The following is a 22,650-nucleotide window of genomic DNA, read 5'->3' as shown; positions in this document are numbered from 1 at the left end:
TCTTTTGTATTAACTTACTCTTTTAGTGTTCCTGTCTTCCCCAAACCTCACAGTAGGAAGTGCGAAGAGGAAGGGTTTTTCATGAAATGTTGCCTCACATAAATTATTTTCGTTATATATGGAGGACGGCGCAATATGTGGAACAAGGAAATGGATCAGCATTTTTTGTCATTTTTTTCTTGACACCTTTTTTCCTTTCTTCGATGCGGCTAACTTGACTATTTCGTGGTTCATGCAGCGTCCCCCCTGTGTCTTTTAGGTCCGTTCTATTTTGTTTTAATTTTGTTTCTTCTGCCATAAAGTCATTCTTTGTCTACGCTCATCGCAGACAACGGAGTTTTGCAAGTGAAAATACGAGCGCAGGTGCGTTGCGGAGACAGCCTATACGCTTCCTGTGGTGGGTGCGACTAATTCGGGTATGTTTTATTTTCGAGAGTTCTGTAGTGGTGCGGACAGATGGGCAGACAAATAATTCACTGCTGACATGGCGAGAAGAAGCTGTTGACGTTTAATGCCTTCTTGCAATAAAAGAAAACGTTGGCTCAGGGTCGTTCTGCTGTCGGGCACGGGTTCGAACCCGGCCACAGTGTCCGCAATTTGCTGGAGGAAAATTGCGAAACTTTCGTGTACTTGAGACTGGTGCATGTTAAAGAACCTAAGGAGGTCGGAATTTATCTCCAGCCATGCACTTCGGTGCGCCAATAGCCTAAAATGTAATCAAAGCACATGAACACCTGTTGACATCCTTTAAATTTTTGAAATAAACCAGACCTTAAGGGCTGCGGGATATTCCGAGTAATAGGAGGCAGGTGTAGGATATTGATGCATGCATTAGTATAGGCAGAAGTTGGCTGCCTCCCGCTCTTGTGCTGTGACCTTTTCAATCCTGAAATCTTTCTCAATGCTAATCTCTGGCTGCTCATTCAACACAATAATCCGTAATCAAAAGCCCAAAACTGCTCATTGACATTTGTTCAGATTTTCAAGCCGCCCCGGTCTCAGTGGTTATGGCGCTCGGGTGCTGAACCGAAAGACACGGGTTCGATCCCGGCCTCGGCGGTCCAATTCGATGAATGCGGAATTCTTCTTCAAGTAAATGTTTGTTCCCCAAAATCCATAAACCTGTTCACATTTTCAGTCACCGATCTCAGGGGAACCTATTTGTCCTTAAGTTTATGATGACAATCTGCAATTCTTTCTTTTAACGTTTTTGAGCATCTTTCATTCGTCGCCTGTGTCTTGGCCAATCCCCCGCAGTGGGTACTCGCCACTTATTCCTTAACGTAACAATAACAACAACAACGACCTCTGGGCTGCTCCACAGTTTTGTCGGTTTTAGGTGATTCCTACTTTTTCCTGTACGTAATTACGTTCTGGTGGAGTAGTGCTGCGTACGCATCCCTACCTTCGCGCAGCTTGCACCATTCAGCACGGACCAGCGATCCAGGCGCCGCCTACGTGGAGATATCCTGTATTCGGGCCCTTTCCCACACCCACAAGGACGACGCAGCCTTGGCCCTTGAGTCCAACTGACTTGGCCTTTGATACCATAGCTCCGGGCACTGTCCTCTGCCACCCGCCTCAAACACCACCATCTTTTCATGGCGACGTGTTTGAAGACGCTGAACATGGTTGAAGACCTTCGAATGGGTTGCGTGGTGCAGCGGCTGGAATGACGAGTGCAAGCTCAGTAACGTTTACTTTGCGCTTGAAGAGTGCCCGGATGTGGCTTGAAAATCGCGAGGGAGCAACGTTTAGTCGCAATCTCCTGGCCACCTTCTCCAACGCCGATCGCCGGGAGGTAGCTAAAGCTGCACTGCACTCCAGTTTCCAGGGGAGAAGCAAAAGTGCGCCCATGTACTTTGAAGACATGACTCGTCTTTTCTAGCGCGACGACCCCACCATGACGAAGAAGCTTCGCAACCTAGTGGGTGGATTAGATAAGCAGGATCTGTTCGCAGTCCCCGTGCGCAGCCCATCGCGGACTGTTGCTGAAGTACTCGCGGAGGCGACCACCATGAAGATGACGCTCCAACAACGGGCCCTGCACTACAATCAGGACGTCACCAGCTTTGCGCCTAGGCGGCTTGCGCGAACTTATTTGGTCCGTTGTTCGGGAGGAACTCCAACGGTTCCGTCTGCCCCAAGTTGTGCCTCTTGTATCGCTGGCCAAAGTCGTCAAGGAAGAAGTGCGCCAGGCTGCACAAGAACAACCTGTTCCCGATGAGCCACCGCTGGTCGAGACTCCACACTGTTCTACGAAAGACGCCTGGCTACGGTCCCACTAACCGGACACCTGCCATGAGGCCAATCTTCCCTATCACGCACCTGCTCCCGCTGTGTCACGCCCTCCGAACGCTGATTTGCGGCACACACCGGACCGCAGGCCCCTTTGGTACCACTAGGAGGAGGCCGGTCACCTTCGCGGTTTCAGACCCGAGGCACCCTGTCTCTTTCCCTGGCACGGCAAGCGGCCACATGAGGCATAACAGCACCTCTGGACGCGCTAAAACCCTTTCTACTCCGGACGCCGCGTGTCCCGTTCGCCTTCGCCACTACGTTACGGTTCGCTAAGTCCGGCCGCCCGAACAGCTCCGCTGGCCATCATTCCTCAAGCCCCAACTGGGAAAACGCACCCGCGACCTCTGTAGGAAGGTCGCTGACGTCGGGACATGCCAAGATCCTCCATCGGGAAGCCTCCGAGTGTACGATACCTTGATGAAGTCCAGCAACGAAGGTATCCGATATTCTGCTTCCGATTTGCGTCTAGCAATAAACGGTGCTAAGGTGACCGTGCTATTTGATACCGGCGCTAATTATTGCGTAATGAGCAGTGCATTCGCCTGAGAACTTAAAAGAGTTCTTATACCGGAGACAGGGATCTATATTTGCACTGTTTGGCGCTACCTACTTCCTCCTTTGGGCAAGTACACAACTTGAGTCGGAATCCGTAGTTGTACGTCGGCGACTTTGTCGTAATTGCCAAGTGTTCCAGAGACTTGACCCTGGAGATCGACTTCCTGCAGGCAGACGGCGCTGTAATTCATTTTCAGGACGTGCGGGTGACGTTCTCGTCCAAACGGGCCGTGGCGCGCTTTGACACCCAAAATATCAGCACCAACGCTCTGAGCATTGTCGAAAATGACGTCACGGTGCCACCACAATGCGACATTATTGTACTTGGGTGGACCGACTTATTCCACGACTGCGAGAACATGTCGGACGGCCCTATTCCACTGCAGCATGAGAGGGGACTTTCACTTGCCTGAGACCCTCCAACTACGTGATTGCTGCACCAACCTCTTCCTCATAATACTTACAAACGAATTTCAGCACTTCGTTAAAGGCACGGCTGTCACCTCCTTTCAAGACGGTTGTGAATTCCCAAGCTCATGCGCCGTGGAAGGATCCCTTCACGCCGATGCTGGTCCACGCTACTGTCTTCAGTCCGTGAAAATAAACCCCGACTTTCCATCAGTTTAGAAGGATATGTTGTCCGACCTGTTAGCAGATTTTGCAGACTCCTTCACCTGTTCTTTAAGGTCGTTCTACAAGCACCCTATTGCCACCGGTGAGGCTACGCGACTCGCCTGCCACCACCAGTACCGTGCTTCCCCGACGAGACGAGCAGCCGTTAAGAATCTGGTTGCTGAAGTGCTTCGCGACGATGCCATTCAGCCGTCTGCAAGCACGTGGGCATCGCCGATGGCTATTGACAAAAAGGACAGTACCTTGATTTTCTGTATTGATGACAAGAAACTTAATCACTTCACCAAAGAGGATGTTTACCCGCTGTTCAGAATCAACGACGCACTTTACCGACTGCGGGATGCCAGATACTTGCCGTCACTAGATCTCAAAAGTGGATACTGGCTAACAGAGGTGGACTAGAGATACCGAGAGAAGACGGCTTTCGTGGCTTTCTTGGAAGACGGCCTGTACGAGTTTAAGGTGTTCCGTTTTGGTCAGTGCTCAGCGCCGGCCACGTTCCAACGCATGGTGGATACATTTCTATGCGGCAGTCTTGTATGGCCTACCAGGACGATGTTGTTATATTTTGTACCGCCTGTCACTAATACGTGTAGCGTATGCGTACTTTGCTACAGGCTCTCAAAGGGCCACAGCTCCCAGTCAAACCAGAGAAATGTCATTTTGGCTTTATGTAAGAGTGCTCTCTCCCTCATGTTGTCAGCACCCAGGGTGTTCGGCCAGACACTGAATAGACCGCTGCCGTCTCTGGTTTTCCGCGGTCTACTGACCCGAAGGCCGTTCGGCGATTCTCAGGTCTGTGCTATTAGAGACGCTGTATTCAAGATTTGTCGAGAATTGCTGAACCGTTAGCCTCACTCACTCGGGACGACACGTCTTTCCTGTGACAAAGCGAACAAGAGCCCGCATTCCTGGAGCTTCGCAGCCGTCTACAAAATACTCCGATATTCGGTCACTTCGATGAACGCGTTGCAACGGAAGTCCACACTGATATCAGCAATGTTGGTCTCGGTGCGGTGCTGATACAGTGGCTGGACGGTGCAGAACGGCTCATCGGTTACGCGAGCTGAACACGCGCGCGCTCGTAGACCAACTGTTATACGGCTGAGAAAGAATGTCTCACAGTATTATGGGCCATCAGCAAGCTCCGACAGTACCTCTTTGGGAGACTCTTCCGTGTTGTCAGCGACCACCACTTCTTTATCTGACTGGCGAGCCTCAAGGACCCTTAAGGTCGATAGGCTCGATGGAGCCTTCGCTTGCAAGTGTACGGCGTAACAATCGTCTGTAAAACGGGGCGTAAGCATCGGGATGCGGACTGTCTGTAGCGCGCGCCTTTCGCAATGGAACCTGAAGAAACCACCGATTATTTTCCTTTCCTTGGCGCTTTCAGTACTTCAGAGATGGCGTAGCTTCGAGGGTGGACTCAGAGTTAGCGCCACTCATCGATTTCCCTCCAGCCAGTGGGGTCGAATTATTGTCACGTCGGCACGGTCAACCACCCTGCTGCTACGACTGCTAGCATCTGCTCTGGTTGGGTGGTCTCCTCTGACACTGCATCGTTCTTAAGTTGTATCAGACTTTAGCACCAATATACACGTTCTCGCTAATAGAGTGCTCTATTGCTAACGATTTGGATATTCGCCACTTGGATAAGAAAGAAGAGGGTGGGAACGTAAAAGGGTATGTTGCGCTTGCATACGCACGCTGCGCGCGACTGCGTCCCGCTGCACTCGATTGCAACAGCTAAAGTTCGTCTATACCTTAGCAACCAGAATTTGCAGACACCACCAAGCTATAGGTAGGTTGGAACGAACGAGGTCATGCCGCAATGTTTTCATGTTTAGAATTTTCGCCGTGGCAGATCGCTTCAAAGTCCTCCTTCACTCTTTTGCTGCTCTAAACGTGGAACAATCCCTTAGACGTGAATGCGCAATGGCTCAGTGACTGTAGTGATTGGCTTCTAAGCACGAGGTTGCGGTTTCGAACTCAGCCGCGGCGGCTGAATTTTAAAGGAGGCGAAATGCAAAAACACTCGTGCAGCGAGGTTCTGGTGCACAATGATTGTCAGGTGGTTTAAATTTTTCCGAGCCTTTCCACATTTCGTGCCGTTTAGCTGCTCGACTTCGGCATATAAAATGGGCATTAGCTTTTTACTCTTATTTCCACAAAATTATCCTGTTGACAACAGTGCTTCTTTTTTTTTGACCTCGTACAATGGCTTCGCTGCTTGAATTTTGTTTGGTTAAAATTTCTTCAAGGTGGCACATGTAAAATAATAAAACGTTCGAGTTACATATTGAAGCGTGGTGAGTAATTAGTTTAAGCTTAGTGCTCGGAAATTCTACAAATTCCTTCAAAAATGCGGGATCGATTAATGCATATTGTCACTTCTGCAAGGAATATCCTCAAGGAAGGGCTTACTAAAAAGGCGCGTAATGGGGCATCTGCCAACAACCCTGCGCTGCGGCTCCATTTTTTATCCTTAACCATCGTGTTCTCAGGCGCCGTCAACTTCGATGCAGGGGAAATAAGTAGGCTTAGTACCATTTCAGAGACAGTTCCCACCTAAAATGCCTGTAGTGCGCGAACATTATGCAGAATATTGATGCCTCATGATAAATATCAAGTTCCAGCCGCATTTGAGACATCTTAGCAGCAAAATATTCTGGTTTAGGGCTCCCTTGCTTTCGTCAGTACTACAACTAGTAAAACCTGCGGGATGACCCATAACTTTTCCCGTCATGAGTGAAATGGGGAATAAATTTCACCACTACAGTGATTCATGGATGATGTTGCTTATTTCCGCATTAGTGTGTGCTTCTTTACTTACAAATGCAAATTAAAATATTGAAAATACCAGTGACATATACGCCTATGGAAGACGAGCAGATAGATATTCGTTCATCGCTTTGCAGAAGCGTATCCATGAGCAGCTTCAGAACTGTTTTGTCAATTTTTGGCACGGTAAGTCTACTGCCCTATTCGGTCTTAGTTTGGCTGAGAATTTGTCTTTAAGCTCTCACAGTGAAGGGTCAAACTGCAAAGCATCAGAATTCGAAATGAAGCCCCGTCAGCTGCACACAAGCGCCTGCCTCCACACGGCTTTAGCCACAGTGCAAAAAAACGTCCAGAACATCCTGTGTTTGAAAACCTTCCGCCGAAGCCTTCGGCGGAAGGTTTTCAAAGAACGTACAACGCACCCGCGAGCAGGCCAAAACGCTAGACTTCGAGTACAGCTCTCTATTTTTTGAAGGACCATCCGACAGACTTAACAGCAACCACTCGTGAAGATGGATTGGCAATGGCCACTGTATGCTATCTAATCTCATTGCTGAACTCCAGCTAAGGGACTGAAGTCTTGCCAGAAATGCGGGTTCAATCACCACGGCGTAGGTCGAGTTTCGATGGAGGCGAAATTCTAGAAGCGCGTGTACTGTGCGATGTGAGGGCATGTTAAAGAACCGCAGGTGGTCTAAATTTTTCCGGAGGCCTTCTCTACGGCGTCCCTCATAGCCTGAGTCGCTTTGGGACGTTGAACCCCCATAAACAAATATAACAAAGAACTGCCGCAGCTCTCGAGGGAGCTTAGGCGGCCTCCGACACTTTGTCCAAATTTGGAAATTGTGGAGACTCTGTTGCCTCCTGACGCGAATAAATTGTGAACTCCGGCACTTCCAGACTATTTGTGTCGTACATTGATATTTAATTTAGGACCGGTCAACATCATCCAGCCGCACAGAGCTGCTTTACTGAGGTTTTCGGTTTACCTGCCTTGAAGGCGGCAAAATTAGGTTGTTATTTACGTGCGGGTTCCGACGCAATAGTGATTCAGCACAATCCCGACGTTTCACGGCAGATTAAATGGCGCTTTTTTTAATGAGTTTTAAAACTTCCAGTCGTGTCGGAATGAGCCACCGCTGCGTTTTTATTTCCAAATTTAACCTTCACAGAGTTTCGCTCAGTGTAGGCAGAAAGCAACCAAGAAAAGGAACTAGGAAGAATATGGAGCTTCGAAATGTCAATCCGGCAGACATCATTTAATGCGTTCAAATTTCAACACAGATGGTTCAGATAACAAGTTGTATATATTTATTTGAAATTAAGGATTGTACAGAACTGTTGTGGGCTGTGAACTCTACAGCATGTAGTGTTCAGAACTGCGCAGATTATTCTGGCGGCCGTCTTCCCGCAGCATTCAGTGCATTTATGCGACCATTTATTTTGCGTATGTACAGCTTTGCCCTATAGGCCTGGCGAGAAAGGAACAATCGATGCCCGCAGCTGGAACGTGTCGATCATGTTTTTAAGTAGTGTCTAGAAGGTGTCCTGATACACAGCGCCGTCATCTGAAAACGCAAAAAAAAAGAAACAGCGTGAGAAACCGGTCAAACGAGAAAAGTCTTTAACGACAAAGTGGCTAAACAATAAAAATATACACTTACTGCAATATGCGAGCTAGTGGACCCACACTGAAAAACTAAGTTTGTAAATGTGTTACAAGAAATCAGCATTCGCGATATTCAGCCTTAGCTCATCTTAGTAACAATCATACTTTTCTTGAAGGAGCGAGAGAGAGACTTAAATGAGGTGGTTGCACTTGCAGCAGCGGAAATTGATTTGGCGATTGCAGTGCAGTCAATTTCACGTTACAGAAGCAATATGAGCTCTTCCACTGCTGCAAAGAACAAGCTCGGACCACCAGCGGCATTTCTCGCAGTCGTTTACGTCCCCACTAGTGCTGCAGCTGCACACATTATGGTCCCCAAGTAAAACTCCCATGCACTCTGGGCTGTAGCCTTCGCTGTGGTTACAGGGCAATAACTGCAACCCTGTCATCTGGCGCAACACGCGTCCTGAGCTGACCGGCCCGTTAACAGCTTACTTCTAGTACCCATAATGCGGCGGATGAAAGGCAGGAATTCTCGAACACAATGTTTCAGTATATTTCCTCGAATAGAAAAATTGGAGCAAGTGCCGAATACCGCAAGATAGCGACAAACTAGATATCAACTGGCTATTCACCAGAAACGTGTGTTTAGGGCATCTAAACACACCACATGCTACGACGAATCAAATGTAAACAACATTTTCTAAATCAAACATTGTCTTATTCTTTCGGAAATCATCATCATCATCATCTTCGTCGTCATCATCATCACCAGCCTGACTACGCCCACTGCAGGACAAAGGCCACTTCCATGTCTCTCCAATTAACTCTGTCCTGTGCCAGCTGCGGCCAAGCTTCTTAATCTCATCCGCCCACCTAACCTTCTGCCGCCACCTGCTACGCTTGCCTTCTCTTGCAATCCACTCCGTTACGTTTAAGGACCAGCGGTTATCTTTCATTCGCATTACACGCCCTGCCCAAGCCCATTTCGTCCCCTTTTTTTCGATTAGGATGTCATTACCCCGCTTTTGTTCCCCCAGCCACTCTGCCCGCTTCCGGTCCCTTAACTTTACACCTATCATTTTTCTTTGCATGGCTCGCTGCGTTGTCCTTAACTTAAGCTGAACCCTTTTCGTTATCCCCTACGTTTCTGCCCCGTATGTGAGTACCGATAAGATACAGCTGTTGTACACTTTTATTTTGACGGATATTGGGCAAAATGCCATTCATGATCCGAGAGAACCTGCCATATGCGCTCCACCCCATTCTTAGCCTCCTAGTTCTATCTAATGAACTAGATCAGCGGTCGCTACCTGTCCCAAGTATTCCTTTACCACTTCCAGCACCTCGCTGCCAATTGTGAACTGCTGTTCCCTTTCTAGGCTTCTGAGCATTACTTTGGCGTTCTGCATGTTAAATTTCAGTCCTACCGTTCTCCTCTGCCTGTCTAAGTCATTGATCACGCCTTGCAGTTCATCACCCGAGTGACTTACTAAGATATTGTCATCAGCGAATCGCAGATTATTTAGGTATTCTTCATTAACTCTTATCTCCAACTGCATTTGAGCACTGATTAACGCTCGTGATTGCGTGCCTCGTTTTCCTGCACTCAACATCGTCGCAGTGGTTCCATTCATATATTTACAAAGCACTGCCTACCGGGAACATATTGACACCGAAACCTGCGTCAGAGCTCCATGCGTAAATCAATACATGGTAAACGTTTGCATGTCGCGATTCGTGACACCCGCCATATAATAGGCTAACGGCACTGGTAATTTTTCGGAGGGCTTATAGATGAATGGAAGACCTTTAGGTTTGAGTTTTAATAGCATTTCAGGTTCTCTAAATATTAGCCGCGGTTCTGAGGCAAACAAGTATTATTCATATCAGTAAGAAACCAGAGCAAAAAAGCTTACCGTCGTGGTTCGGAGCCCACGTCTGATGAAAAGCTGGCTGCTGCGCTTGCATCTCGTGCAGCTCCCAGCAGCAGCCTTTCTCAAGGGCTCCCTTCGGATGAACCGCGGTATTACGGCAGTCCCTGAGTTCGTAGCCGATTGAATAAAACCTCGCCTGGCGCCAGCGCCTGCCACACTGAACCCCAGGTTTGTTTCCGTGTCGTTGTGGACTATAAGCAACCCGAAGCGTCTTTTAATGCTGGTACTACCCATCGGGCTTTATCTATAACGCCAATGTAAGATTTGGAGCGATTTCCCAAGCTTTGCTAAATGAGGTTCCATACGAGGCATTGGTCGCTCTCCTGCCTGGGACGTATTCACATTTTGCCGCAATTAGTCTTTGGGCAAGAATAGAACACCTCTCTTTTTGAGCTCGAAAAATATCCCCCGAGTTTTACCCCCTAAATTCTGGGAAAAATAAACCGAAAAACGAAGGGCCCCGAATACACGTTGCTATATAGGCTTGCGTGCAAGAACTTCAGCTCAACGGCCAGCTTTTCTTTTATTTTTGTCGCTGTTCGCGGTACGATACTGCTGTTTTTATTTGGAATGTGACGCGGTAAGTAGTTTCATTTCATTTCGTTTATATTTATACCATACAATTTACCAAACAAAGTTTGGTGAAGAATCTCTGGGACACTCACCATTCAAGTCTGCCTTGGCCACCTCCTCTGCTAGCCAAGTGGCGGCTGGCTGCCTGCGAGACGCGCATCACGAAAGCACATGAACCTCATTTTTGCGCACGAAGCCTCCCGAGATCTGTTGACTTTCACACGTTTCACCTTGGCACCTTCGTGCGCAGGCGACAGGCAAAGAGAGATACACAAACACGTCACCTGATGTCGTACTTCAAATTTCATCGCTAATTTTGTGTATGAGGTGCGCCACGTCGGTGAATTATCCTGTGTAGCACTTTTTTACTGTGTCGTTGGGCACAAGTTAAAGGTTAAAGGGGTGCAGACACAAAGTTTTAAGGTGTCCGTTTTTTCGAACCGAAAGAGGTCTAGGGGTCTAGTGATCATGAGTATGAGCACAGAACATCATTGCGAAGCGTGAACAATGAATTACACACGATTTTATACCGGAAGTTATGGTCTCGGTTGGTGCCAGTGCTCACGGTTGAGCGGCTAACCTGGACTACCACATTTGTGATGACGTTGCCTTTGCCCGCAAGCACTGGCTGTTCCTGTGAACCAATGTGCTCGGTGACGTCACAATAAATGGGGCAAGTGCACCTTGGCGTCACAAGATGGGCTGGAAATGCCAAGCGGCTCCTCGGACAACATTCAAAATCCCATTAAATTTTTTGTATGTGCGACTCAATGCCTTCGAGTGAAACTTGCTAGAAGGCATCTCGTTACGTCCATGAAGCAAATACACCGTTTGCTTGCGTTCGAAAGTTTTTGTCTGTGCCCCTTTAAAAGTCAGAGATTTGGTGCTAAAGTGTAGCTTTGTGGCACTGTGCGAGTAGGAATTCTGAATTTCCAAAATGCGTTCTCAGCATTTGCTAGGGTGAACACAGCAGTTGACATTCTCATTATTTTAGAATATGGATTACATTTCAGGCTGGTGTGGTTTGAATTTTTTGCATACCTGCCATTTAAATAAATGCTGTGCTTAGAAGTGACGGTTGTACAATAATTTAAATTTCTTTAAAGAATACAAGGTGGTTATTCAAAAAAATATTTTAATGTTACACAATAAACGCCGGAAACTCGAGCGTCGCTTACGCAGCAGGTTGGTAGGACTCGTCAGATGAGCCGGAGCTTAATCTCTTGCCGAATCCTCTGGCCGTAGATAAGCTGATCCTTCGGATGTCCCTTTTACTCCTGGACAAAATAAGAAGAGCGAATCCTTCTAAACATCTTGTTGCCTCACATCAAGCGCGCCTAATTACAGCGTGCATGTAAATTCAAAGAATGCCTTATTAGTACGCCCGCGTCCTGTCATGTTTCGGCAAGGAGCCCCATACTACCATCTGAAGACACGCAGACAAGCGCACCGGTATCTCGTGAAGTGCGAGCCAGTGTGAAAGCAAATGCTCGAGACAGGTAGCAAATCTGTCCTGAAATTGATAAGTTTGCGCGTCAGCACTCACCATTTCTTTACTGCTTGCCATGAAATCGACCATCCTCAAGAAGAGGCAATCATCGACTGCCGTTTTTGGGAACAAGGAAGGAATCAAGTAAGGTCGAGATACTTTAAGGAGAGCTTCTTTTGATAGTAATAAAACAAGGAAAAAGACACGAATGAGTACTAGGCTTCTCTCTGAAACGCGCCGAGGCTGCAATAAACAGAAGGAGTCAAACGATAACTATAAGGAATGTTTGTGAACAAGGGGTAGTTTCTGAATGTCTGGGGTGCCCTTTTAACTGCTGTTGTCTATACGCTACTGAGAAAATCAGTTTCTTGGGAGTGCAACTTTTCTACACACTGGCAATCGTGTGCCGTCTGGCAAGGACGTTCATAAGTAAATGCTATCCGGCTGCCGAGCCACAAGGTGGGATGGTGAACGTTTCCGCCCTCAAGGTTTGATGTTTTCGTCGAATTTTCGGGTAACCTGTGTCCCAGTTCGAAAATAGGCACGAATTTAGATGGAAAGTTACAATGATGAATAATACGGTAAGAGACGACACAATTCGATAGCAACCTCTCATTGTGCCCCTATTCTTTTTTGTTTCTATATTGTGGAGAAATGCTACATTTTGAGATAACGTTGAATATTAGCGAGCCGACCTGCTTATTAGAGTTGGAAGGCCAGGACTCGCGGGCTGTCTTTACAATTTGTGCTGTGGTTGTCTAGCTCCGTTTGCAATATTTCTGACAAATCTACAAAATGAAAGTGCTCGTAGCACCATTAAATAAACCCTGGTGGTCGAAATCTTGCCGGAGCCCTCCACCACGGGTGTATGCGTCTTTTGTGATTCTTCACTTCCTCCTATCCTCACGGCGTGGTTAATATGCCCTCCTAGAAATGAGAAAATCTTTTCCTTCCCTGAAAAATAGTTTTCATTATCATTTCACAGCGCCATTAATTACTATGGTGCCTGTTTAAACTGATATCAAGGAAACGTTTTTGTGGCAGTGGCTTTTGGCTCGCAGAGGTACGGACAAACAGCTATTTCGGCGAAGGGCATATATGCCCTGCGTAAATGTCTTATAATTAAATTTCGTATTTCTGCGTGACAGTAAGCACAAGTAATGCCATTCCGAGCATAATGTTTTCATAATATAATTTCAGCCTTTTTTTTTCTTGAGCCGCAGAGAAAAGGTGACACGTGCGAAGATTTCACGGTACTTGCGCCTGACTTCGATTCACGAGCTTGTGGCTGCGGCGGTTGCTTGTGTGCACCGGCACAGTCACTGTTGCACGCTCTAGCAGAGAGAGGGAGAGAAAAAGAAAGTAATAAAGAAGGAAAGACAGAAAGAAGGAAAAAAGAAAGAAATAAATAAAGAAAGGAAGAACGAAAGAAAAAAAGAAAGGAAGGTGGAGCGTATATTTGGATCTCTTTGTGAAAGGACTCAAGGCAAGGACAAAGACTGAATGTGACAATGACTACGACAAGCTACAACGTAAGCTTGGTCAGGGCCCCAAACTCCTTATGGATATTTGACTTTCGACCGCCCTCGTTAGATACACTGGTGATTACTGCAGATTTCGCCATATCTGGCAATAAACGTTCCACGCCGTGCGTGAGTCGAGATGAGTTAAGAACTCGGCACAGCGGTTTGCTTTCAACACCCCGTTAAACTTTCTATTTTCTAAGAACCACCGAAACTAAATAAAGTCTAGGAAGCGCCGATTTTCTTTTCCGTTCTTTACCTTGTTGCCTCCTGAACATATTATCAGAAAATATTTTAAGAGGTGCCGAGAAAGTTTTCCCGCCTGTTGAAAATGAAACCACACGCATATTAAAAGCCCGAGAGTGATGTGCCTGCGGCACTGAGACCATGCTCTACACAGTAACGTTAACTGGTCGGTACAACATTGCGTCCTAGCAAAATTAAAGAGGGCATCCGCTCTGCCGAGCACTGACACTATCGGGAACCCAGATAAACAACCTCTGATATAGCACCAGATTCGGGACCGCTCGTGCTGCCTTGAATATTCACAGCTGCGTGTAAAGCGTGCACTGTTGCAGTAAATGTAGCTTTGCGGGTAAGCTAGATGTCAAGAAGGCGAAAATTTGCGCAAAACTGGTGCTCACTCTGTTACTCGAGTAGACTGTCGGGAGAAAAACACCTATTTATATTTCTTGTACATATCAAGCTTTAAGGGTCCCACACTGCCACGCTGACCACATTAGTCGTTCTTACTTGTAATCCATTGGATCGAAGTCGTCGTTGTCCAGCAAAAACGTAGTGTCGGGGTCAGCGCGCTTTCCGAATCCCCTGGCCGTTGAGATCTTCATGTTACGAAAGCCTTTCTTCATTCTGTGGGCAACAAGTTGTGGGTGAGCAGCAATATGGAGTCAGAAGTAGGCGAAATTAACGTAATATTCATTTGTCTGCATGCACCACTGTAATATTTTTCTTGAAGCGCATTCTGAATCCGGGTGGCAAAATAAGTGAGTTGGTTATAATCTGTGGCAATGTAGCACCACAAGCACGACAACAACTAAAGGCGGCGTCGTTTTGTATGGTCAGAGAGTGACGTCCACAAAGACGCTTGATAGATTTCTTTTATTGAGAAAATAAGGACCAGAATTTGCGACGAAACCTATCAAGTCGCAAGTGCTGTATAACGCTGACACTTTGCCCGATTGACGTGTACTCTGTGCACAAAACAGTTTGAAAAGTTTGCTATCCCAACCGTCGTTGTCTAGTCTTGAAACTAGCGAAAAGAGTTGATGTCAAAAAATGTCTGCAACGAATTGAAACTCAATTTTTATACAGTGTAACTCTGCTCCATTGATCTCGAAGGGGATCGCAAAATATTTCGGTGTATCCATACTTCGATATTTAAAACATGGCAATGGATAAGCTGATCTGCAGACTAGAAGCAAGAGTACATTGCACCAACGCTAGTAAAGCGCTCGTTGCAGTGACGCGCTGCCCACCGGTGTACTGGCAGCGCACCTGCAGCGGACAGTTGTTTGGAACTGCGTACAAGATGTCTAATCCTGTTACCGGTACACAGTATATAGAATAATCGTTCGTTAAGCTCAAGGTGCGTTTGGATTCCGCAACGCATTCGTCAGCGAAGACAGGGAAGCACGCAAGGCGAGAGCCGCTGCTAGGCATTACTTAGGATTCCTTCACCGCACGGACGTGAACAGGCATTGAAAAGGAGTACAAGAGACCGAAAGCCACCCTCTACCCTCCTCCCTCATTTCACCTCGGCACACACTTTCACAGCTGTCAGCACGTGCCCAAGAACGTGCAGCCGATTCATTCCCACGAGCGAAAAAAATGATCGAAGATTGTCTTTAGGAGAAGCGCCACTCGGATGGGGATGGTGCGCCGTTCGATATATCGAACTACCGGAGAAATTAGAGTTACATATGCGCGACTTTCCTATACCTTTACACGAGATTTTCAAGGGGATAATGTTTTCGATACAGCCAATAATTTCAAATATCCGGGTATGAATTATTCGGGCCCGAATGAAGATTCGTTCCTGCATTCTATTCTCTGAAAGATTGCATTCGAACCAAACCGAGTGCGGTCCGACGCGGCAGAGTGAAATGCTGTTGAATTCATTGATTGAGCTTGAAGAAATAAAACTAGCTTAGAGTGGACGGCTATTCTACCCTGCCTTTCAAGCTGGTCAGTTTTTCATGTCTAAGAATGATTTCACCTCGGTAAGCGATGTCTCGATCACTCTATTCGAACTGCTAGTGAGTTATGTCCCCTGTTTATGTGAGTCATCGAGGTCTGTATGATGTACGGGAATACGAGATTTGCCTTTTTTTTTCTTATTCCTACCTTTATGATATTCAATAAATCAAACCCGCGTTCACTGCTACGAGATTTACACGAGTCTGACAGAGAAGCATTTTGCATTGCATGGCTTTCTTCATTTGCATTACAGAATTCTCGTTAGTTACGCGAGTTGCTCACATGAAACTTTTGCGGATACTGAATCAGTCATTTCCCGCGTACTCCAAGCATTTCCTTCCTTGGCTTGCAATGTCTACGTGCTGCCGTCTTTGCGCTCAGCAGAAAGCCCATTCTTGCTTCGCAAAAAGGTGTTGTACCATTTTACAGCGATGTTGTAGGTGTCCCTGTAAACACCGAGCGAACGCAAATAAAGCACATGTCAGTTGCTTTTCCTGCGCATTCTCAGTTCCGCCTCAAGCACATGTCGCATGAACGCCAACTTGCTACATGTCCATCTTTGTTGTCGGGTTGGAGCAGAACTGGCATAATATGTCCGCCCTGAGGGCTAGCTGTATCGATCCTCACCGCTTGTCACAACTCAGTGGCCGGCTGAGACATTTTTGGCTCGCGTGTGCGCCGCGAGAGTATAGCCGTAGGTTGCAGTCGGAGGCCGCTGGGACCGATACTCATGTGAGACTCCGGTGCCCCGAGTAGTGTCCTTCACCGCTTTTCCGCCGCCTTAACGCAATACGGGGCGGCAGGGTTCGACAGGCATCGGAACCGCCATGAACAGTTTGTGGCTGCAGAAATTCAATCAGTATGAAAGAAGGCCTGACAGAAATGAGCGCTCTCGAAGCACAATGGCTGGCTCTTGGAATCTTGTCGAGAGCTAAAAGACATGTAGGCGAGCGAACTTGTCTGTCTGCAGGGCGCTCCAATCTCGACGTCCGTGACTCGAGCTTCTGCTCATTTCGCCTCACAGGACCCGAGGCGACAGCGGCCGAACTAAAGGCGAGTCTTACAGGGGCTGCTGCGCAGCGGGCAGCCGGTGCAGGGCCACGTGGTGTCCGAGCAGGGCGGCTATAGGGGCAGCGCGCCGCGCTTGCCGAAGCCCCGCGCCGTCGAGAGGCGCAGCTGCTGGAATCCGCGGTGCTGGCGCTCGGCCCCCGCAGGCCCCACTCCGATGGGCGCGGCACCGTCGTCAGTGCCGCTGGCCTGGCCGCAGCCCACCACCACCGCGCTGGCCAGCAGCAACAGGCCGGCTCGTCCCAGGGCCGCCATGGTCGCTCGTGTGCGCTCTGCGACAAAGGAAGCAAGCCCTGTGAGGCACTATGTGCGCGCGTGCTCTTTTCTACTTGTTGAACTGATTACTCGTGGTGCAAAGGATGTAGTACATTCAACATGGCGGCGGTAACAGTAGCCTAGCCGACTACTGGATATACTACGAATCTCCCTATTTTACAACAAACATTAGCTCCTCAGGCTTGATATTTTCCTCGGACATTATATGTACCTCCAAAACCAGTGTGAAATTATTATATTACACTGCATAAGCTTACACGCAAAATGTCTTTAAATTAGTTTGGTCCACTTGTCACTACAAAATATCATGCAGTAGATCTTCGTTACAAGGATACTGATGCGAAGGTAAAAATCTTCTCATAAATGATATCTTTATATAAGTTGAAACTTTTCTGGAAGGGCGAAAGATTTGAATAAAGTGGTGCGTACGTTGGAGATGACGATCTCGTGATGACGGAAGATAACACTCCTCACACGGCTTTGATATTGTCCTGCAATCACTTCGCAGGATTGGTTCGTACGACTTTTTGACATAGCTTTTTTTTTTCTTCTTGTGACCTCTCAACGTGAGGTGACGTTGTTAAGAGTTTTGTAGTCCTTTCTTTTTTTTCGAAACCTATTGCCTTTGAAACAAAGCTGGCGCACAACATTGCTCGATAGCTAGCAGCCGGACGTCTGAGGTGGTAAGTGCCGACGACAAAGGGGCAAAATAATGGAACAGTAAAAAACTGGAACTGGAAATGGAAAAGCTTACGACCCCAGGTCGAGCAGCGCATGCCTGCTCGTGGTGTGGAAACAGAGAGCAGCTCTTCGTACTGAAAACTAAACTTTAGCCAGGACTGTGCGATGTCAGTGCACGTTAAAGATCCCCAGGTGGTCGAAATTATTCCGAAGCCCTCCACTACGGCACCTCCAATTATTCCTTTCTTGTTTCACTCCCTCCTTTATTCCTTCCCTTACGGCGCGGTTCAGGTGTCCAACGATATATGGGACAAATACTGCGCCATTTCCTTCCCCAAAAACCAATTTAAAAAAAAATCCAGGACGGAAGATAATCATGAAGGCAGCGCTGATGGCTGGAATCAATTTTTCGGTAGCCAGTAAGCAAATATGTCGGACTAAATTGCTGACATACGCATAACCTTTTGATGGTGCCCAAAATGAAGTCCCAACTTCAAAAATGAAGCAATAGAAGGACTTGCATGTTCAAGGAAGGATTTTAGACGTAGCGAAATGCCTTAAAGTCAAATAGATATTCGGGTTCGCTGTATATTTAGACCCCCACTCCCCTAAATTAGTAATCAGAAGAAGTGCACGTTTCGTCCGTAGCGTACCTGACCTAGTACTGTGCAGTGTTGAATAGCCAAAAGAAAAATACCACCCAGCTGCTTTTTGAGCTGAACGAACATGCAGGGCTAGGTTCCAAAATCTACTGCCATTACAGCTGATGGACAGCCGAGCGATTGAAAGGAGAATATAGAAAGATACTATTTCTTCTTTGACTCGCCAGTCACTTGTTCAACTCGCTCATAGGCAGAAAAAGCCAGCTAGGCTATTTTTTCGTAAAATTGTTTCACGACTGTGAATTATAGCTACTAGACCGAAAAAAAAAATGTCTCAGAAAACGAATTGGCGTCAGGAACCGACAAGTTAATACTTGTTGAAAGAAGTTAATAGATAACTACATATCAAAACTGTTCTTTGTATATAGTGTGGAGCTCTGTATTACTATCGGCCAGCTACAAGGCTTTTTGACGAGCACCGAAATGTCAGCAATTAGGAATTCTCGCATTTCACCTTCATGGAAGGGTGGCCGCCACGGCGGGGAGTGCTCAGCACTTGTTTTGCCTCTGAAATCAAACAGTCGGAACGGAAACCTTTCTGTATGCTTACCCGTGATTTTTATTATCCTTACCTACAGTGGAATTTTTTGCAGCGGGGTTTGGGAAGCAGTCAGCAGTGACCGCAACATGACTCAAGGATAGTCAAACCCAGCAGTTCACTGACACGTGACGCACGTCGTCCGATGTGTTGCCAAAGGCATTAAGGAGAGGGACTCGCTCATTCCTTCAAGTAGGAAGCCCTAAGTCCACAATGAGGCAACGTAATTTTGCCATCTCCCTATCTTTCACTATGTTAAATATATCAGGCACATGAATGCAACACAAACTTGTCGCTCAGTCTGCTTCAGTCTCCGACGAACGGAAACGGATGGCTGCGGTGAGCTTTTTGCTGCAAGTAGTAGTAGCAAGGGGTTTTAATTAAAATAGTAATAAAAAGGAAGGAAAAGATTTTTGCTAGCCTCGGCATCTGCCATCGATACTGAAGCACCTGAGCTGGGGCAGCGGATGTAAAGGATAGCAGGCAGAATGGAGAAATGAAATGAAAGAGATGAGGGGACAGGAAGAGAGGATAGTGGAGGAAACACGGACGTCACAGTCATCGTTAGAAGAAATACAGTTCCCCTCAGTAACAACCTTTTTCATATTTCCTAATCAGCATCGGTACTCTCGCCTCTTGTGCTGCTTGCGTGGCTCAGTCCACATTACGATTACTCCGCTCGTCTGCTCAGTAATTTCACAGCTGGCTGTCTTGAGCCTTAGAATGCCCTTGCGTGCATACAGTTCCGGCTACGGACGATAGCAGTAACTTCGCAAACGTTTACTCTATCAGTAAGAAAATGCGCAAAAGGACACGTGTCCCTCTTGGAACCTCGTGGTCGCGGTGATGAAAAAATAGCGCGCGCGCATCCAGGCTAGTGCTATTTATGACCTCGCGACTTTTTCGCTTCACGCCCAGCGAATTCGCTACGATCGTAATGGAGGCATAATCGCATTAGCCAGTCCCTTTGCCGGCATCTCCTGCGAGACATGCGGCGAGACTGGGCGCGGCGGCGCCTTTAATGGTGGCGTTTTCTGTGCATTATCCAGTGGAAGAAGCGTAAAGAAACAAGCGGGGCTTTTACTCGACGTAGCTTTTAATTGGAGCCGCGCCCGGGGGCAGCAATTAGATTGGTCCGGCTTCCTCTGGCCATCGACACATTTCCCATTGAGGTGCTCGGGAAATCCCTCGAGCTATGCCGGAGGCTGAGCGCTGCCCTTCAGTGTGTGGGCAGCTCTTCTAGAAAATCCGACGCGTTCTCTTTCTTCATCATCTCCTCCTACTTCACAATACTACACGTTTTTCACCTGCAACCACTAGCCCCGTGGTTATCATGACTGAACAAGGACAAGGGAAAAAAATAAATTGTGCCGGACACTCCATTATCGGTCCTCTCTTACTTCGGCCACTATATAAGTCTGCTGAATGATGATTGTGCCCGGTATGCGCTTCGACAGAACGCCTAAATTTTGCACAGCCCTCTGATGCCCAAGCGAGCGCTTTTTCTCGACCGTCGTTCCGATGCAGATCTGCAGCATACGAAATACAAGCCTACACCAGTGGACGTATTACGAGCGCGAAAATTCGGATCACGGTTTTGCCTTTCAGATCTTTTGAAGTAAACCAGTGAACCGCCGCCGCGTTCCATTAGTTTTCTACGTCCTCGTGGAATGGCAGATAAAAACTCTTGGCCCTAACTTTCGTACACGATGTCATCTGGGACCTCGTTCTTTTTCTTGTTTAAACGAGGCTTAATATCTGGCTATGGCATATAATGCACCAATGTTCGTCGCATGTCAATTAAAACTAAAAACTTGTGATATTAGTCCTGCGCGATGCTTTCTGTGATGACAGGTACCTGAGTTCTTTTATCTGAACCTTAGTTTCAAGCGAAATGGGCATGTTATCTTTAATTTAAGCTTTCTAAATCTCGACCTCTACACTCGCATCTCAAGCGTTCTGATGTCAAATCATTACCAAACTCATATGGTATTCTCTCTGGCACTGCATAAAATTCACCGAACAACTTCAAGTGACAAGAACAGCTGCCTTTGAAGTGTTTTATTTTGTACGTTCGAATTATCGTAGAGTAACTAGAGCTTTACAGTACGGAATAAAACCACTACACTTACTTTAGTTCTTCCAGAACATCATAACGTCGCGTTTTGCACATGTAGCTTGCTGCTAAAATAATTCTCTCGTAATTACCCAAAATGCAAGAATTCTTAATGTTTCATAAAATAAGGCCAATAACCAATTGCAATAACTAAACTTTTGCGTTAATGTAGGACGCCAGGCTCAATAAGCTGCACAGTTTTGAAAAATATGCCGTGCAAATTTATTAAATTTTCAACTGGTTTCTAGTTCACCAAGGCTGACTTGGAAAATTTTTTCTACGCTTTATAAAAACCAATCTGTTAAACCAGCGAACATGTGGCAGGTCATACCCGATAAATTTAAAGTTACTGTGAGTGCTCATTTGAAAGTTAGGGGGCGCTAAGAAACGAAACGTTGTATTTTCCCCACTCTCCTCTAGTGTTTACTATATGCATAACTCTATTCTGCACTTCTATATTCAGATTGGTATGAGCTAATGAAAATGACGTTTTTGTAAGCGGCACATACTATAGTCTATGTTAAAAAAAAGTGTGGCTTTTTGTCCAGACTCCTGCCGCTTGCGCGCGTTATAAGATGCGAAACAATTGAAATTTAAACTGAAATAGCTCTAAAGCACCTGGCGAATCGTAGGCCCCATTTCTTTTTTCCTGGGGTAGCAGCCTCAGCCGCACTTCTTTCTAGAAAACAGGGACACTTGGCATGACCTTGTAGCTACTGCAGCGCCGAGCGTGACACGTGCCAATCGAACGAGCGCCTTGCGGCGTAGTCGTGAGTGCCTCGAGGCTGGCGCACATTTTGTCTCCCACAATTGACAGAGCCCTGCGTGTGCGAAGAAATGCAATGGCCGTGCGAAATCGACTTTGCGGCAAGCGCTCAAATCACGGAGCACTGCGGATGCTTTCCTTCGTGGTACGGTCCTCGTCTTCCACTTTCTCAAGCGAGGACACGGAAGACCGGCGACAAACCCCGCCCCAGCATGGCATACGGCGACGTTGCCTCACGTTCGATGATATTCTAGCCGGCAACGTTCGCGCCTACCGGCCAACAGGTGGTTGCTCATTGTCACTCTCCTGGTGGTTATCTCCAACGAGATGGCCACATCTGCGGATTTCCTTCCGCGTCAACCCTGTAGTTTCGTCTGAGGCAGGCGTGCGGCTCTTTTGCGCTTGTTAACGAATGCCCCGTGCCACAAATGTCTGTCGAAGCGCACGTTGCTCTGCATGTCAGAACAAAAGCTGTGCTCGTTAGGGGCGTTCCTGGTCCCGGCTGCCGTGACTTAAATCGTTTGGCGCTGTCGTGTAGTCATTCTTCACATATGAGCAGAGAACGACTTGCAATCATCTGCTGAGTTGCTTATTTATTTTATGTGAGGCGTATTACGCCACAGAACGCGTAATCAAACAAGCGAATTAACTGCAGAAATTAAAGGAACCATGAGATTATATTTACTGAGGTTAAGAAAAGCGCTCGAGTGATCGGTATTCCATCAATAGTCGCCGCAACAATTTTTTTAAAAATCTAGCTGCACTAGCACTGAAAATATCGGCGATTAAAAATGGCGCTCTTACTCTTCCCCTCAACTCAAACATGTCGACGCGCCATAAAAATAAAGAAAACAGGCCGGGACTGCACGCCGCCGCGCCCCATTCCGCCGGTGTCATTTAGGCGCGCCCAATGAGAAGGCTCGCC

General features: G+C 47.1%; 1 pseudogene across 1 annotated transcript in view; it reads right to left on the bottom strand.

Annotated features, from left to right (window-relative positions):
* Positions 1-7,566: 7,566 nt before the first annotated feature.
* Positions 7,567-22,650, bottom strand: part of LOC144112716 (uncharacterized) — a 49,237-nt pseudogene continuing 34,153 nt past the window's right edge. Inside the window, exons 2-6 of the transcript XR_013310390.1 lie at positions 16,683-16,958; positions 14,155-14,271; positions 11,568-11,666; positions 10,482-10,534; positions 7,567-7,838 (exon numbers count right to left, since the gene is read on the bottom strand). The product of XR_013310390.1 is annotated as an uncharacterized LOC144112716 (transcript). The remainder of the gene's footprint in view (positions 7,839-10,481; positions 10,535-11,567; positions 11,667-14,154; positions 14,272-16,682; positions 16,959-22,650) is intronic.

This window comes from Amblyomma americanum, chromosome 1 (assembly GCF_052857255.1).
Source record: "Amblyomma americanum isolate KBUSLIRL-KWMA chromosome 1, ASM5285725v1, whole genome shotgun sequence".
In the NCBI taxonomy this organism is placed as follows: Eukaryota; Metazoa; Arthropoda; class Arachnida; order Ixodida; family Ixodidae; genus Amblyomma; species Amblyomma americanum.
This window is presented reverse-complemented; position numbering and strand designations above follow the sequence as displayed.